The sequence below is a fragment of the Paramormyrops kingsleyae genome, chromosome 13 (genome assembly GCF_048594095.1).
Source record: "Paramormyrops kingsleyae isolate MSU_618 chromosome 13, PKINGS_0.4, whole genome shotgun sequence".
Taxonomy (NCBI): domain Eukaryota; kingdom Metazoa; phylum Chordata; class Actinopteri; order Osteoglossiformes; family Mormyridae; genus Paramormyrops; species Paramormyrops kingsleyae.
In genome coordinates this window covers 10,613,640-10,632,132 of record NC_132809.1, presented here as the reverse complement: position 1 = coordinate 10,632,132, position 18,493 = coordinate 10,613,640, and the positions used below count along the sequence as shown (strand labels likewise).

The following is an 18,493-nucleotide window of genomic DNA, read 5'->3' as shown; positions in this document are numbered from 1 at the left end:
TACTACCATGGATCTATATGAGGGCCATGTGTCTGCGTGCCCAAAAGGACTCCAAATCAGCCATATAATTAGGACAGTAATCATGAGCTCCATTGTGCTGTGCAATAGCACTTTTCTTCCTACATTTTCAAATCAAAACGTTGTACGGTGATGATGAAAGCATGATCAGGCCCGGAACGTTAAGCGCAATGTGGGCACAGACAAGTCGGGGGGACAATAATGCTCAGGCATGGTACAAGGCAACCGGGCCAAGTGTGAGTACACCCTAACACTGACCATTTGCCAGGCTGAGCTCTACCTGGGAGGGTCCTGGAGCAGCTACTGGAAGAGGTGGTGCAACTCTACTCACCTCAGCCACCTGACAGACAATCTCAGTGCCTCAATAGCTACACTGCAAGAGCAGCGTGCAAGGGAACAGCAGGCCATGAGATACAGACACCATCACAAAGGGCTACAGAGCCAAAGACTCCACTCAGGGAGCAGGGAGATGGCAGGATGAGGACAGTGAGCAGGACCAAAAGGTGAGTTAGAAATTAGACTGTACTTCTACTGTATCATCAAGACATATATTAGCCTGATAGGCAAATATTTATTTCTGAAGGCTGTTGGAGCTGGGAGGACTGAGAGGGCAGGAATAACACCAGACTTCTGGACCAGACCAGGCTGTTTGTAAATGTATAGGCTTATTACTTTTACTAGTATACTTCTCCTAGGATAATTCCTGGGAGTTATCAAAACCAAGTTCTTTTGGATAGGGATAAAGATAATGAGATCTTCTGTATTGATTCTCATTGTGTCGCATGTCCAGACCATGACCGTGTGTTGCATACATGTTAGTAAACACCCCTGGCGCATCTTGCACTCTTAACATTGATCCTGGTGGCGACTATTCGTATTGAAACAGTAGCGGACCAGAATGGTCATAGAAGTGTTATGAAGGCAGTACCCCCCAATTATGGAGGGGTAATTCGCACTCTGGTCTCGCCTCATTCTCGTGAACTCAGTATCGTGTCTCGTCTCGTCTCGTGGGCTGAGTATATCGTTACAACCCTACTAAGAAGGGTACGCACAGTTAACAGGGGTCCCCTCTCAGTAGATCTTGCACAGCGATCCATAGCGCTTCTAATGCCGAACAGTTTTACATAATTTGCTGCCTATTGAAGCATTACAGCTGCTGTTTCAGCTATTCTACAGTATGGCGGTTTATGATAAATTCATAACATACTGGATATTAAAATTGGTATGCTGGATGAACTGGTATACCTCCCAACACTAATGCTGGCTCACTTGAGACAACATCATCTGAGTATGTGTAAGACCCAGCAAGGCAGAAACAGCCTCTGCAAGTTAGACTCCCTGTGGCATTTAAGGCTCTTTCGCTAGGATATTTCAGTCAAGTGTGTATTATTTTTATTCAAATATTAAAAATCTTTATTATCCAAGTGTTAAGTCGAAATATATGTATAGTATATACAATCACTTCATTTTCAATAACCACTTCTGCTGGTCAGGGTTACCATGAACCTGGAATCTATACATGGACGTACATGGCAGGAGTTACCTGGGATTGAATGCCAGTATGACACAGGATGCACACTATGAGACCATATGTTTTGGACTATACAAAGAAACCCTCACAAATAATGTGAGAACCTTACAGTTGGCACATGGGCAGGTACACAGCCATTTTACTAGAGTGCATTCAGGAAGATACTATTCTCCTGACAACCGCCAAAACCTGATTCGTCCCCCAGATAAATTCAACACTCCAAAGCACATGTTTCCACTGCTCTTGGGCAGCTCTAGCAGGGCAGAAATTTGATGAACAGATCTGCTACAAAAGGGACACCTTATTACAGTCCCACATTGAAAGTCTGAGCTTTTCAGTATGACCCTTTCTACCAGCAATGTTTGTCTATGCAGAGTGCTGTAAGACTGTATACTTATGTGTATGTTAGTAAAGGCTGTAGCTGACACAACGGACCCCAGTAATTAGAAATGGGTACTTCTACACATGTAGCGTCCAGTATATTCTTCTATAACACAGTTTCTTCAAAAAACAAACTCACATTACACAAATTGGCACTATAGAAACAAGGATTATGGGGAAAATGTGGACTGTGATGGAGATTACAAACTCGTAGGCAAGATATTTAGTTTTTATAATCTGGTCACCTTCCAGACTGAGAAATTGGAAACTAAAATCATCTTCACCATATTTAATGCTTTATAACTGGACAATCAGTTGCGCAGTAAATGGAAATACACAGAGACACAGAGTTTGCCTAACAAGAAACCCAGGGAAGCTAACGTTAACGGGGTGGGTACAGATAGCAAAACCGTTGATACAGATTACGAATTTATATCTCACCTGAACCCTGGCGGGCTCCGTACCAATAGCAAAGCATGGCAAAACAAACACTTGTAAGCCGTGAAATACCTGATATAAGGCCTCCGCAGTCATGAGATGGATCCCCCCAAGTGCGCCTTGCTGCAGCCTGCGGGATGGGGCGGGGCAAGATGTCACTCAGTTACCATATACAGTATGGGTGCAATGACGCTAATGAACCGCAGGTGGATGAGGGGTTGGGGTTAGGGTTAATTAAAGTAGTAACATTTAATGTGTATATTCTCCTAATCTCCTTTCAGTAAATCGTGAAACTTAACGTTAATGTCTTTCTATACCAATGTGTTCTGCTTAAATACCCATAAAGGCATGCACAGTGTTTGTAGACATTCTGTTACTTAGACTAGTAAACACTAAGATCCTTCAGCTCTCAATTAACCAGACACAACAGTCTAAACAACAAATGTGTGCCGTGTCATTTGCCATATTTGCATCTTGTGTCCTTTATATGGTAATTGCGTGACATCTCACTCTGCCCAAATCTCACTCTGCCCCTTCCTGCAGGCTACAGCGAGGACCCACTTGACGGATCTCCCAAACCAAATAAATTAATTTTGTGTACAAAATGCTTTCTGTGAGTGAAAGAAAGTCATTTTGTGAAAGGAATATATTTTGTCACCTCTCCTTATCGTGGTGAAGGGGTTTGCGTGGCTCAGTGACCCTGGGGGCTATGTTGTCGGGGGCAATAGCTCCTGGTAGGGTCCCCCAAGGCAAAAAGGTCCCAGGTGAGGGGTCAGATGAAGAGCAATCCAAAAAACCCTTGATGAAAAGTGAACATTGCAAGATCTCGTTTCCCTCGCCCGGACTAGGGTCACCAGGGCCCCACTCTGGAGCCAGGCCTGGGGGAGGGGTCCGTTGGCGAACGCCTGGTGGCCGGGGTCTTGGCCTATGGGGCCCGGCTGGGTCCAGTCCAAACGAGTCACGTGGGACCGACCCCAGGTGGACCTGTTGACTTTATCTGCTGGGGACCTCCAACGTGCCCCGGGGCAGTTCACGGCTCAGTGCGAAGCTGCGGGAATGAGGATTAACACCTCAAAGTCCAAGACTATGCTTCTCAGCCGGAAACGGGTGGATTTCCCTCTTCCGGACAGGGAGGGGTACTGCCTCAAGTGGAGGAGTTTAAGTATCTCGGGGTCTCGTTCACGAGTGAGGGTAAATGAGATCGAGAGCTGGACAGATGGATCGGACCGGCGTCTGCAAAGCTCTTGGTCTATTGATTCATCTTCGTCACTACCCTCACCTATGGTGATGAGTTGTGGGTAGTGATCGAAAGAATGAGATTGTGGATATAGGCGGCCGAAATGAGATTTCTCTGCAGGATGTCTGGGCTCTCCCTTAGAGATAAGTGAGACGTTTGGATATCCGGGAGAGTCTCAGAGTAGAACTGCTTCTCCACGTCAAAAGGAGCCAGTTGAGGTGGCTACCTGGAGAGGTTTTCCGTGCATGTCCTACAGGCAGGAGGCCTTGGGGCAGACCCAGGACGCTGGATGGATTATATCTCTCGGCTGGCCTGGGAATGTATTTTGTCCATGAAAATCAGCCCTTGACAGTTGGCGCCCCATATGAGCAGCAAGAATTTCATTGTATGACAATTTAATGTGAAAATGAAACTTGATTTTGTAGCCGGTCAATTATAGGCAGGTAAAGGAACTGCAGTTAGGACTGGAGGTGTAGCCGGGGTGAGATAGCTGCACATGCTCCGATGGTATGGTAGCGATAAAAGGAGCAGGCACAGGAAAGGCAGCCAGGGTCCTGATAGATTTCGTGGAGCATATTGAATTTGCAGCATAGCAGCCCTTCTTTTTGCTTATTTCAGGGGTGGGCAATATTATCCGCAAAGGGCCGGTGTGTATGTGGGTTTTTGCAGCAACTCCCTAATTAGATTACTAATTAGAGGACTGATTGGCTGAAGAGTCCTCACACCTGGGTTTGAACAGCTGACCTACAGGTTATCCCAAAAACCTGCCTTATTTGGTTTGAATGGGGCACTGAGTTGTGGGGTAAACTGCTGTTCTTTAGGGGTTTTCAAGGTGGAATTACGGGTCGATAATTTTAAGGATCTGGATGTAAACCTCCCTGGTGTTGCTTTATCGTGTATTATCTAGCCAGCTGGCTTAGTTAGCGGTGTTTAGTGGGAGCGGCTGGCTAGTTTTATTTTCTTTTTTGTTTGTGTTTTTTTCTTTGTTGTGTGTATATCTTGGGTTGATTATTAGGCAGGCTGCGCCAGGTGGAACCCGTAGTCTGTGTGCGGGATTGGCCATAGGGTTCTTTTTTATTGCTGTGATTTGCGGTGTCATTCACTAGTGTCATCTGTGCTGGATGTGTTTTTAAGTTTGTGCTGTGAGGTGCACCTGAGCAAACTCTGGGCAACCTGTTCTTTTGTTGGCTGTATTGGGGTGCAGCATTTTGGTTTATGCCTTTTGAACAAACCCATGATTTATGTATTTTGATTGCTTAATAAAGTTAAAATATTTTTTATGTTTAACGTGTTATTTGGGGAACTTTCCTTAAGCTCTGACAAAATAAGGGTGGCCTAGTCTAATTGCGGCCTGTTAAAATTAGCTGAATATAACTAAAAAAAAATCACCTTATGAGCGCTTCGTAGGGTAACAAAACCTTCAGTCGTTTTTTACAGTACTCGGGGGCATGTTAACATTTTCGACCAATCAGAAAATTTTGACAGCAAAGCTGGAAAACCAATGAAAAGTGAGACTCAATGTTCTAGAACTTTGGTTACATAACGTCGGGCTGACGCTCTCACTGCGTTCAGTTGGTGCTTCCAGCAGATATTGTCATGATGTGCTGCTCTTGTTCCGTAAATTAAAATCCAAAGACGAAAAAGAAAAACATCCAACGGAAAAAAACAACATCCAAAGGGAAAAAAACTATAATAAAAATAAAATATCATCCAAAGGGAAAAAAAGGACCTTACATGGGTCTTCAGGAGAACTGAAGGGCCAACAAGGTAGGGGGAAATAAAAATTTCGTTTGGCCAGAAGCCAAGGTAAGTGTTTTACCCGTTATTTTTTTTAAAGCGGTTTTTAAAATGCTGCTTTATAATCGTTTGAGATAGTCAGTGTGACAATTAAGTGACTCAGTCAGCACAAGTATGTCGGTGCTACGTCGTTTTTTAAAGGTCGGTATCTGTAGTAGCATTTCAGGCTAGCTTTTGCACATTGGCACTGCTTAGCGGCGTTGAAACAGCTCCGTCCAGGCGATGTGATCGCGACATTTTCCGTCTCAACAGCGATGAAAACGCTACATCTAAGTGAAACTCCGTGATGATTCCCCGACCCTCTTATTATCCTACGCGAAAATATCCCGACCCTCTTATTATCCTACGCGAAAATATCCCGACCCTCTTACTATCCTACGCGATGATTCCCCGACACTCTTATTATCCTACGATTGCCAATAATTATTTCTACGTTTGCTTTAGTGTTGAACACGTATTAATACTAATATATTTTATTTATAATATGTAAAAAATACAAAGGTGTTCGTTAAAAGAGTTTTTATTTAAAAAAACAAACAAAATATAAAATGCACACGTCAAAAAAATACAGAAAAATAAAAATACTGAAAGAAAAGAACTATCGAACAGGACTTGTTAGCCTGTCACGAGCCACTCTTTGATGGTTGCTTCAGCCTCATTTGGACTAGACACCATTTATTATACATACTTTTGGGTAGTGTGTGTATATGTGATTTGTAATATGATATAAGTATATGTTATATTTCTTAGTGTCCATGTATTAGCTATATATAAGGTAGTTTTCTAAAACCATAATCATACCAGTTTGTTCATAAAGTCAACATTTCGCAACTGCATTTCGATGTTCTTCAGCTCCTCAATGTCTTGCAATGGAAGTACATCATCCTCTGCACACTGAAAAAATAATAGATTCTTATAGAAAGACCTTTAAAAAGTATTTTAAAAATCTCTGTAATTGAGTTTATAGTAATTCACTTAGAAGTATAATTGGTACAGTATGAAATATAAACTTAAATACACCTTGAAACTTTATTATTTAGACTAGGAAAAAAATAAACATTTCCAAAATCAATCTAAAATAGTTTAATTCAAATAGATCATAAAGCAATTTTGTACAGTGCACTTGCCATTGTTAATGGTGTGTCTGCAGAACTGTTACCCCAAAGAGGTCTTTGGGTAACAATCTCTGTCAGATGTAGATTTGTTTTCAACTTACGTGTGCATTGACTTGGTATAAGTTGCCCTGTGGGTAACAAAGTTCTCGAAGGAACATCTGTAAGTGTCACACTGGGCTAAGAAGGGAGACGCGGATCCAGTACTGCAGGGAAAGCAGGGCTCTAATGAAACAGATAGCAGGTGAATACAGGCAAACATCAGCCCAGCAGGGCGAGAAAGGGAGAGCGCAACCGTCCGGGTAATCGGAGCGGCTGTGCGAGGTAATTGCCCCTTCTCCCAGGGTGGCGATCAGGCAGACAGGTCCAGGAACAGCAGGCGATAATCGTGGTCGTGGTCCGTAAGCGAGGGTCGATAGCCGAGAGGTCCGTCCGACGAGTGAACACAGGACAGGAGAACAAGCGGGGAGGAGGACAGGAGGAACCGGGCTCAGCAGGACAGGTAGGTCAGGATCGGGAGCTGGACTGAGGGAAGGCACAAAAGGTAAGGATCTTACACAAGGTAAACTGGCAAGGCACGGGAGAGCAGGGAGACGGAGGACAGAGAAATGCTTGGTAAGGCTTCTTTTCATCAGCGCAATATTTTGCAGTTTGAAGTTCGCAGTTTGAAAATCGAGACTGGCCACTGATCCGTATTGGGCCGCCAGCACCACATTTAAATCTAACCATGATGCATTGCATCAGGAGGAGAATGCATTGCTTTAAGCCAGCGCTGTAAGACCAAGGCACAGTGTGGATTAACACTTTCAAGCGAGGCTCTAAAGCCATCAAAACTCAAGCGGCATATTGAAACAAAGCACCAAAGCTTATCGGAAAGTCTTCACCCTGTAGGATTACAAATTTATAAAATGTTTAATCTAGCTTCCAATGTAATAGTATATAAACTAAAAGAGATAGGTACATTGGGTTTTGCATTTTGAGGTAAAGAGAAGATCTAGTCTGGTAGCCCAGGTGTCTGAGACATTAACATCAAGTGATGTTGATTACAGTAGCTGCAGTGTTGTGTCAGGGAAGGAAAAGCTGGACTCATGTGTCACACTGTAAAGTTGTTCCCCCACCGGCAGGGATAGGATAGGACACACGGACCAGTGAGGAGCCCAGGGAAGAACCGATTGCAACAGGCATCGGGGGCCAAACCCTGCGGTGAAGATTCCCACATAGGCCTTCCCCATCTATTAGGCCATCCTTACCTCACTGTTCTTTAGGTGTCACGGGAATTAAGACATAGGGAAAGAAGGAACAACAGCAGACACAGATCGAACAGAGGATACAACCCTAGTGTTTGCAAGTTTTGTACAACAGATCACTAGGACCTAAGGATATAGAGAGACTATCCCAGAGCTTACGCTCAGCATACACTAATTTTTCTCAATTTAGAAGAGCTTTGATCAGCAAAATGCATCAGGAAGGTGTACCATGGGTCAAAGCGCTGCTGGCGGTACTGTGTAGTATGAGAGCATCACCTAACAGATCAGTAGGACTGAGCCCTCATGAGATTATTACTGGACGCCCAATGCCAGGTGTGATTGATCTTAGAAATGCTGAGCTACACCTTGCTTCAGATGCCCTGATCGCTTACTGTGAAAACCTCACAAAGGCAGTACAAAGTGCCAGAGAGAGAGTTGAGTCGTGTTGGCAGACTCCACCAGAAGGTGGACACACAATCATCCCAGGTCAGTGGGTCATGATAAAATCGTTTAGAAACAAGCCACATCAAGTGATGTTGATTACAGCAGCTGCAGTGTTGTGTCAGGGAAGGAAAAGCTGGACTCATGTGTCACACTGTAAAGTTGTTCCCCCACCGGCAGGGATAGGATAGGACACACGGACCAGTGAGGAGCCCAGGGAAGAACCGATTGCAACAGGCATCGGGGGCCAAACCCTGCGGTGAAGATTCCCACATAGGCCTTCCCCATCTATTAGGCCATCCTTACCTCACTGTTCTTTAGGTGTCACGGGATTTAAGAGATAGGGAAAGAAGGAACAACAGTAGACACAGATCGAACAGAGGATACAACCCTAGTGTTTGCAAGTTTTGTACAACAGATCACTAGGACCTAAGGATATAGAGAGACTATCCCAGAGCTTACGCTCAGCACACACTGATTTTTCTCAATTTAGAAGAGCTTTGATCAGCAAAATGCATCAGGAAGGTGTACCATGGGTCAAAGCGCTGCTGGCGGTACTGTGTAGTATGAGAGCATCACCTAACAGATCAGTAGGACTGAGCCCTCATGAGATTATTACTGGACGCCCAATGCCAGGTGTGATTGATCTTAGAAATGCTGAGCTACACCTTGCTTCAGATGCCCTGATCGCTTACTGTGAAAACCTCACAAAGGCAGTACAAAGTGCCAGAGAGAGAGTTGAGTCGTGTTGGCAGACTCCACCATAAGGTGGACACACAATCATCCCAGGTCAGTGGGTCATGATAAAATCGTTTAGAAACAAGCCACATCAAGTGATGTTGATTACAACAGCTGCAGTGTTGTGTCAGGGAAGGAATAGCTGGACTCATGTCACACTGTAAAGTTGTTCCCCCACCGGCAGGGATAGGATAGGACACGCGGACCAGTGAGGAGCCCAGGGAAGAACCGATTGCAACAGGCATCGGGGGCCAAACCCTGCGGTGAAGATTCCCACATAGGCCTTCCCCATCTATTAGACCATCCTTACCTCACTGTTCTTTAGGTGTCACGGTAATTAAGAGATAGGGAAAGAAGGAACAACAGCAGACACAGATCGAACAGGGGATACAACCCTAGTGTTTGCAAGTTTTGTACAACAGATCACTAGGACCTAAGGATATAGAGAGACTATCCCAGAGCTTACGCTCAGCACACACTGATTTTTCTCAATTTAGAAGAGCTTTGATCAGCAAAATGCATCAGGAAGGTGTACCATGGGTCAAAGCGCTGCTGGCGGTACTGTGTAGTATGAGAGCATCACCTAACAGATCAGTAGGACTGAGCCCACATGAGATTATTACTGGACGCCCAATGCCAGGTGTGATTGATCTTAGAAATGCTGAGCTACACCTTGCTTCAGATGCCCTGATCGCTTACTGTGAAAACCTCACAAAGGCAGTACAAAGTGCCAGAGAGAGAGTTGAGTCGTGTTGGCAGACTCCACCATAAGGTGGACACACAATCATCCCAGGTCAGTGGGTCATGATAAAATCGTTTAGAAACAAGCAACATCAAGTGATGCTGATTACAACAGCTGCAGTGTTGTGTCAGGGAAGGAAAAGCTGGACTCGTGTCACACTGTAAAGTTGTTCCCCCACCGGCAGGGATAGGATAGGACACACGGACCAGTGAGGAGCCCAGGGAAGAACCGATTGCAACAGGCATCGGGGGCCAAACCCTGCGGTGAAGACTCCCACATAGGCCTTCCCCATCTATTAGACCATCCTTACCTCACTGTTCTTTAGGTGTCACGGGAATTAAGAGATAGGGAAAGAAGGAACAACAGTAGACACAGATCGAGCAGAGGATACAACCCTAGTGTTTGCAAGTTTTGTACAACAGATACTGCTCTGTCGTCTTGTTTTCTTTCCCCAGCGGTGGGGAGCTCGTGCCCTGACCACTCCCTCACTTTTAATGCCCCACAGTTTTTAATTGCACACACTTCAGTTCACACACAAATTTATACACCCCCACATGTACACACATTACACAAGCACATCGAGCGGGGGGACGATGGGGGCCTGAGGGGGGTGTGCAGTGCGCAGTGTGCCGGGTGTTGCGGGTGGTCCCGGAAGGGTCCGGAGAGTACCCGACACACCCGCCGGGACCCTGACTCAGTGGCACAACCGTAATGATAATAAGTTGTAAATTTGTATTGTGTGCTGGTTGGTGTTGCGGTTTATTGTTATTGTTCTTATCAGTTTTGTTGTTGCTGTTACTGTTGTTGTTGCCGCTCATTTGTTTTATTTTAATTTCATTTATTATTCATTTTTGTTTTTCTTTATTTGTTTTTGTGTTTTTTTTTGTAATGGAAATTAAAAATAAAGCAGTCCTCCGCAGAGGGGGGGTGGTGGAGGGAATATATTAAAAAAACTTAAAAATACATCCCAAGCATACCAAGGGGGTATTCCAGAAAGCAGGTTATGTGACATACCCGGGTAAGTTTAAGGGTAAGTTAGTGGATAACCTCAACTTTCGGTTCCAAAAACGGAGATTAACTTTCTGGGTATGTACGTAACCATAGCAGCTTTCTCTCTGAAGATAACCTGCTACTGAGCAGGTTATGTTCCAGGGTCAGTTTGTTGCAGAAGGTTACTGAGCATGGCGTGCCCTTTTGATGACGATCCTGTAGACGTGGAGGCATAAATTATACGAGGTTTTTTTCGCCGGGAGAGAGTTATAAGACCGTGTATTGATATCTTTTCATTTCCTAATGATTATTTGAAAAAGCGTTATCAGTTTTCAAAAGAATCGTTCATTTACTTAACATCTCTTGAAACCGCATATTGCAAATGTCACAAACCCAAACCGCGGGTCTGCGCTTAGCACAGAAAACATTCTGTACATAGCGCTTCGGTTTCTTGCGTCAGGGCATTTTTTGTACAATATGGGCGATGCAGAGCATGTAGGAAAGGCAACTGTGTGTAGAGCCGTTCGCACAGTATGTCTGGTACTTAACGCTTCTTACACACGTTTGTACAGTTCCCTGTCCATAAAGCTCTGCGTGTTATTAAAGAGGAATTCCACAGAGTGGTAGGTTTGTCCTTTGTAGTAAAATCTATGATGCATATTTAATATGTAGTCATACTATTTATATCTATAGCCTACATGTATTCATCCTGCACACACACACACTTGATACTTCCATATATGACTTTCTATTTCAGGGTTTCCAAATGTAATTTGGAATATATGTAATACATGTATAGTGACAATAAAAGGCATTCATTCATTCATTCATAATTGGGTGCATTGATGGCACCTACATTCCTATTAAAGCTCCTTCAATAAATGAGGGAGACTATGTTGATAGATAGTTAGATAGATAGATAGATAGATAGATAGATAGATAGATAGATGTCTTTATTGTCACTATACAAGTACAGCGAGATAGCGTAGGAAATCTATTCATAGTATCAATGTGCAGGTAACTTGATTTTGTATCCTTAATTTTTTGCCTTGTTAAAATCATCAAACTCATTACTTTTTTCCACTAACTATAGGTAATCATTACAGGACAGTACAATGCTGGTTACCACTGGTTGCCCTCAGATGGGGTGAGGGGAGGTGGTGGTGGTATGTCACGGGCTTCAACCTTTTTTCTATTAGCTACATGACAGAAAGAATATACTAAATCGTGTTTAATAAATAGTTAAGTGATCGTGTAATCAATTACCTTTTTGCAGAATGTTTTTGTGTTTCATTTTCACTTGGCTCAAAGTTCTTCTGGCTCCAGAAGGATTACACCTTATTAAATAAGAAACCATATATTCCTAGTCGATACACATTGTTATTTTAACCTAAAGAAATGAATGGCAGGAAAAGTAAATGCTTTCATAGTGATTTAACAGTCAAAAGGATGCGGAAGGGTTACGTGTTTAATTATTTTGCATTATAATAAAAGGGGAGGCGATGTCAAATTTGCAATTTAATACACACGCATTTACTCTGTCCGTTATTTTTTTCCAAGCCAACTCTTTCTTTAGCCGATGCAGCCGTATTGCTTTTTTTCATTATTATTGGCTTGAATTCCTCATATGCGTGCATTAAAACTTCCAACTCCGCCTCTGTGAAGTATGCCGCTCTCTTTTTTTCACTTTGATTTTCCATTCTGACTCGTGAAATCGGCGATCAATTGAAAACGTCTTTATGTATGCACGGTGCACGCGCATTAACTCTGGGTAACCAATAGGAGGTTGATTGAACTTACTCTTCTCAGGTGTTTTGGAACCGACATACTCATGGTATGCGGGTTTGGGGTATATCAACCCAGAGGTTAAGATTTACCAAATGGTAAGTTAACCAAGCTTTCTGGAATACCCCCCAAGTCTGCCAGCAGTGGAGTGACATGCCTTGCCTGCTCACCCAGTTTAAATGCACCTTAGGTATCCATACTGACCATCTAGTCCTTATACACCTTTTTTTTTTTTTTTTTGGGAATAGGGTGGGGCGTGCAGGATTCCAAGCGTCTGCCAGCGGTGCAGAGCTCGTGTCCTGACCTGACTCGTGTTTTTAATTGCACGCACTTCAGTTACACACGCACATTCATACACACCCACCTGTGTTTTAAAATGATGTGAGGGGGCTAAAGGGCTCTCGAAGGAACAAACAGGCACACTTAGGTTCACTCAAAAACCATTGGCATGGATGAGCAGTTCAACGTTTCTATCTTTCAGAGAGCAGTACAATTGCCATGACTCAACCACCAGATGTGTTAGTCAAAGGTTTTGGGCCTTGTACACTACTCTTCATACCATGAGGCACTTAGTTACTAGTGTTTTTTTTTTTCCTTTCGAAATGTATTAGAGTGTAATTATCTTAATGTGCATGGAATACTGGAATTGTAGAATGAATTGAAGATGAAGGCAATATAATAAAAATGCTAACCTTGTATTTTTTCTTCTGTTTTAGTAATTGCTGTCTGATGGCTGTGAGGGATGGGTGGGGCGAGGAAGACTCAGGGACTGGAAGTGGGATTAAAACTGAAGATAACATGCTCATTCTTTTTTGTATTGTTTACACATTTTCCTTCCCTCAGAAAAGAGGGAATATGCTATATCTATAGAGATTCTGATGCTGCTATTTTTGTTTATAAGTTTGTTGTTCTTTACAAGTTGTATTGTGTTTTTGTTAAAGTGTATATTTAAATTTACACAAGTCTGTATTCAATAAATGCTAAGTTGAGAAATTTTGTGTATCGTTTGTCATTATTAGTGTGATATTTTACCATGCAAATAAAGTGGAAAATTACCGGCCAAAAAAAAACGGCAGCATATATCGGCCATCGCCTGACCCTGACTCCTAAATATCGGCATCGCCTATTGAAAAACCCATATCGGTCGACCTCCAGTCATAGTACATTCAGTCCAATTCATCCATCGAGTTAAGTCTCACCCCCACACCCACTTGAGGGGGCACTCCGGCAGACGCGAGGATGGGAATGTTCTTTCCCCTATAACACCCCCTCCAGAAGTACATCTCACTCCAGTTCACATTTGCTCCTGTTCACAATGATGAAGCAGGATTTGTTGGCTGGACAAGTGAAGTTGTCCTGCTGCCGGGTCTCGGTGCTGTTTTTCCACCTAAGCTTGAAGGTGGAAATGTGTTCCAACTCGGTCCCTGGGACTGCAGCATAGCCGAACATCGCCAGCAGCGTCGGCCACGCCCACCACCAGAACCGTCGCGCCATCCTATACACATGAAGAAGAACTCGCATGCACATTAGTTTTCTCATAACTAACATTTATTAACTGGGATATGTCGCCAACTTTGGCGCCTGGCTCCATAACATCCACGCTGTTATCTTGTCTCATAGCTATAACTTCTGCAGGTTTAGGTGGTTCGTCTTATTGTTGAACCCACATACCTGTGTTTTTATTCTCTTTACTTATTTCCAGACTCGCTTCCATAGTTCTTTACTGCAAACATCCTTGTTCCTAATTTTCCAATTTTGATTTCTCCACGTAGGCATCCAAACAGATATACCATTCGCTACTGACCGAGATTCAGTATACAAATAACAATCATAATAGGAATCATAGGTCATAGTAGGACATCGTGTCCTATTGTCATCTGTTCCATTTCTAATAATGTCCAATTACATGCCAGAAGTTGTTTTTCAAAGGGAGTATATTATTGTTTCAGATATCTCCTTCTACCCTCCTGAAACTCGGTATTGCTTCAATTTCACTACCTTGTTTGCAAGACATACTGTACAGGGAAAGATTGCATTTTCACCTTCCCCACCAATACCGGTCACGCTGTCACTGTACTTCTGAATTTAAATTGTCCATCCTCTTCCTGCAGAATGCGAATTACCCCTCCATAATTGGGGGGTACTGCCTTCATAACACTTCTATGACCATTATGGAAATAGTCTGCAAATAGTCGCCACCAAGATCAATGTTAAGAGTGCAAGATGCGCCAGGGGTGTTTACTAACGTATGCAACACACGGTCATTGTCTGGACATGCAACAAAATGAGAATCAATGCAGAAGATCTCATTATCCTTACCCCAATCCAAAAGAATTTGGTTTTGATAACTCCCAGGAATTATCCTAGGAGAAGTATACTAGTAAAAGTAATAAGCCTATACATTTACAAACAGCCTGGTCTGGTCCAGCATTCTGGTGTTATTCCTGCCCTTGTGGTAGAAAAATTATAAATCAAAGACTTAGAATAAAAGTCTGGACCTCTTAGGTTGGTGAGTAAAGAAAATCTCTTTTATTCCAGCAAGTTCAGCAAAGCGCTCCCATCACACTCTGGCCCTTGGTACCAAGTCACACCCGGCACACAGAGCAACCAGTAGATAAAACATAACTCCCAGGACTTCTAAGTCCTGATTGGTCATGAAACATCAACAAACTAAGCTGAAACGTAAAACAAACACAATTCTCCCGCTCCATTGGTTCACCTTGGTAGCAAGGTAAAGTCCATCCATTGTACGGAACTTACTGGAGACAGCCTCGGCTTCTAGACTCTACATGAGATATGTATATAGATATTAATTATATGACATTGAATCAGTGTTAATGTTTGATTAATGATTAACACATTGACGTATTGTCTCTGAATCACTGGAAATACATGGTTAACATATGATTAGTATGATTAACATAAGTATGATTAACATGATACGATCAATTGCATATAACAAATTATATATTGACTACTACTACTATTCTATTAAGCTATATAACTCTTTGTACACCAGTTGGGGCGGCTTCGAGTCTCTTCCTGCAAGTGGTTTCTCTCCCCCTTTGCTCCACTGTCTGCCCCTCCAAGGTCCGAGCTTCTGCGGAGCCAACTGCAGGCAGCTATCACAAAGCGAGGTCACACAGTATTCAAAACAATCTCTTCTGGCCTAAGGCCTAAGACATAACAGACCCAATATGCCTCCCCTCCCGGGCCTACTAATGTCCAATTTTACTTCCACACTCCCCCCTTTTGAACACGCGAAATCCGCGCTGTTCACACAGAATCAGAGTACACAGTATAGTAAAACTCCGGACAATAGCGCAGCGGGGGGATGGGCGCTGGCGGCGGCTGGATGGACCACGAGTCACCAGCAGAGTTGGCGCCGCAGGTCATATCGATGACGACCTGGGGCTGTGGGTCGAAGAGCCAGGCAGGAAGGAGAGGATCATCCCCGTATGGATCATGGGAAACCCGCTGCAACATGACCGAGCTCGCCTGGGAAGACAGAACACTAGAGCAACACCTAAGCACAGAGGTGGGTAGAGTACCCAAAATCTGTACTCAAGTAAAAGTAAAAGTACTTATGGAAATATTTACTCAAGTAAGAGTAAAAGTAACAATCCCAATAGTTACTTGAGTAAGAGTAAAAAAGTATCCGATGGAAAAACTACTCAAGTAGCTAGTTACTAGTTACTTCTGATCTGATTGATATGAAGCGAAAACCTTGAATTTCAAACTATTTGGAAAGCTTCCACACACCTCACCTTGAAAGTCTCTTTGTTTTGTTTATATAAAACATAGGCTGAAGTAAAGTAGCCTATCTCAGTCCTGCATGTGATGAGCACATTAACATCACATAAACTGTCATTTGCAATAAAATTTCAAACACACCCAGATGTTTTTCTGTCCACAGTTTCAAAAGCCAAGGTTGACCTGCTGGTTTTGTTCCAAAGTGCACTGCATTTAGCAAAAGCTGACCGTGATAGTCTCTTAAACGTATCACTTCCAGCTTCTGCTGCTGAAGCATCAACAGTAGCAACAAGATTAAGTAAATGGCAGGCACATTTTTGATGTCTGGGAAGTTGGTAGTCCAGGCCACAGTCCTCATCTAAAATACCAAAAAGGTCTTGGTACTCCACCTCCGATTCACTTTCGTCAGATTCATCCTCAAGTATGTAGTCTCCCTCCTTCTGTGCATCCTGAGCATCATCTTCTTTCTCCTCCCCATATATTCGAAAGGCCTTCAGGAAGTTTGAGCCACTATCTGTAGTTGTCCTAGTAATCTTTCCTCTGATTTTGTACTCTTCGTGTATTTCCTGTAAAGCAGCAGCAATTACATCGAATGTGTGATTCTGTCATCCGTCTGCAAGCCAAAGCTGATGAACATCTCTCTAAAGATGTACTGTACTGTCTATCCAGTGGCAGGTGACCCCCAAGTAACTGCGCTGCCTGGCTGACCAGCAGTCTGCAGTTGTATCAATGTAATCAGCATGGTTTAATTTTTGGATAAGTGCACTCTTCATGTTTTCAAATGTATCCTGCACTTTGAGATGCAGTGTTTTTCTTGTCATGACTGTACACTGAGGTTGCAAGGTTTCTATAATTTTCCTAAATGACGGTAGTTCTATAATAGAAAATGGCTGGCTTCCTTCACAGACAAAACTGATCAGCAGCTTGTCAATCACTGCCTGTGTTACCTTCGTTGCAGGGCTGGAAAAGGCACTAATGATCTTTGGATTCTTTTTTGAATTAGGTTCATATGCATATATATATATATATGCAGATTAGGTTACATTTGGTTTTATTATACATTAAAACTTGAATCATCAATAAATTGGTAATTATGTATCTATGGGCACTTTGGACAAATAGCAGTAAGTAAAAATAATATATGACTAAGTAAATTTTAATATATATATATATATATATATGAATTATTATGTATATGTTTTGTGATTAATGGTGTGAATGAATAATATGCTGGGCTAAGCAACTCTTCCTTTTAAAAGCAGTCTCCTTTAAAAACATTTATTTACTTTATTCTTACATTTTAAGTACATGCATTCATTAGATAGGAATAAATTAAAATGCAATGACGTTCTGCACTTAACGTTAGGTGAAGTGTCACAAATAAAACCTTTAGTGAAGTGTACAAATTTGTGTATAACGTCACAGTATGCACTTCAATTTATTTAGATTTTTGGAAAATGGATATGAAAACATGCAGACGTTTAGAATGAACGTTTTTTACGAACGTGTGTTGTTTGTAAGGTTCACAAGATATTTGTCATTGCTTGCACAAGCGCGTATATGAGGAAAAACATTTGGACAGTGTGTGAAATATGGTACTATAAGGTCAAAGTGCCCATAGTTACCAAATTACCATTAATAGGGTTCAAATAGGCATCATATTGACACTTACCGGTACGTTTTTTCAGGTTGGAGCTGGAATTTTTGTACACAGCGATGTCGCTTTTTTTTGGTGCACACAGCCTGCATCGCATTATGAAACTGTTCTTTCTGACATCTTGAAGTGAAAAAATAGAGTTGATTTGAGGCCACGGGTGATCTGCCCCCGATAGCTCACACACGTCATCCTCTGCTTCAACCATCATCTTTCTAAACGCGCGCTGAACTTAATCGGGAGATGCGTAGCAGACTCTCGCGAAGCAGCCTCTCCAACGTCTCGCGAGACTTCAGATCAAGTCACGTAAACGAATTATTATTTTATATATCTAATATTTATTACAATTTTGTCAGTAACGGAGGAACGCCATCAAATGTAGCGAAGTAAAAGTAAAGTTTTTTTCACTAAAAATGTACTTGAGTAAAAGTAAAAGTACCTATCTTTAAATATACTCTAAAAGTACTAGTTACCCCAAAAATTTACTCAAGTAAATGTAACGAAGTAAATGTAATTCGTTACTACCCACCTCTGGTAATTATATCTTCGTGGGGACTCACCATTCATTTCTATGGGGAAATCTGTAATCCCAACATGACAACGTTAACTCCTTCCCAGCCCTAACTTTA

The 18,493-nt window shown here is 42.6% G+C and overlaps 1 long non-coding RNA gene across 1 annotated transcript; it reads left to right on the top strand.

Annotated features, from left to right (window-relative positions):
• Window positions 1–5,061: 5,061 nt before the first annotated feature.
• LOC140578156 (uncharacterized) lies at window positions 5,062–13,450 on the top strand. Its single transcript, XR_011982196.1, has 2 exons — window positions 5,062–10,700; window positions 12,482–13,450. It is a non-coding gene; the product is annotated as an uncharacterized lncRNA (long non-coding RNA).
• Window positions 13,451–18,493: the final 5,043 nt, after the last annotated feature.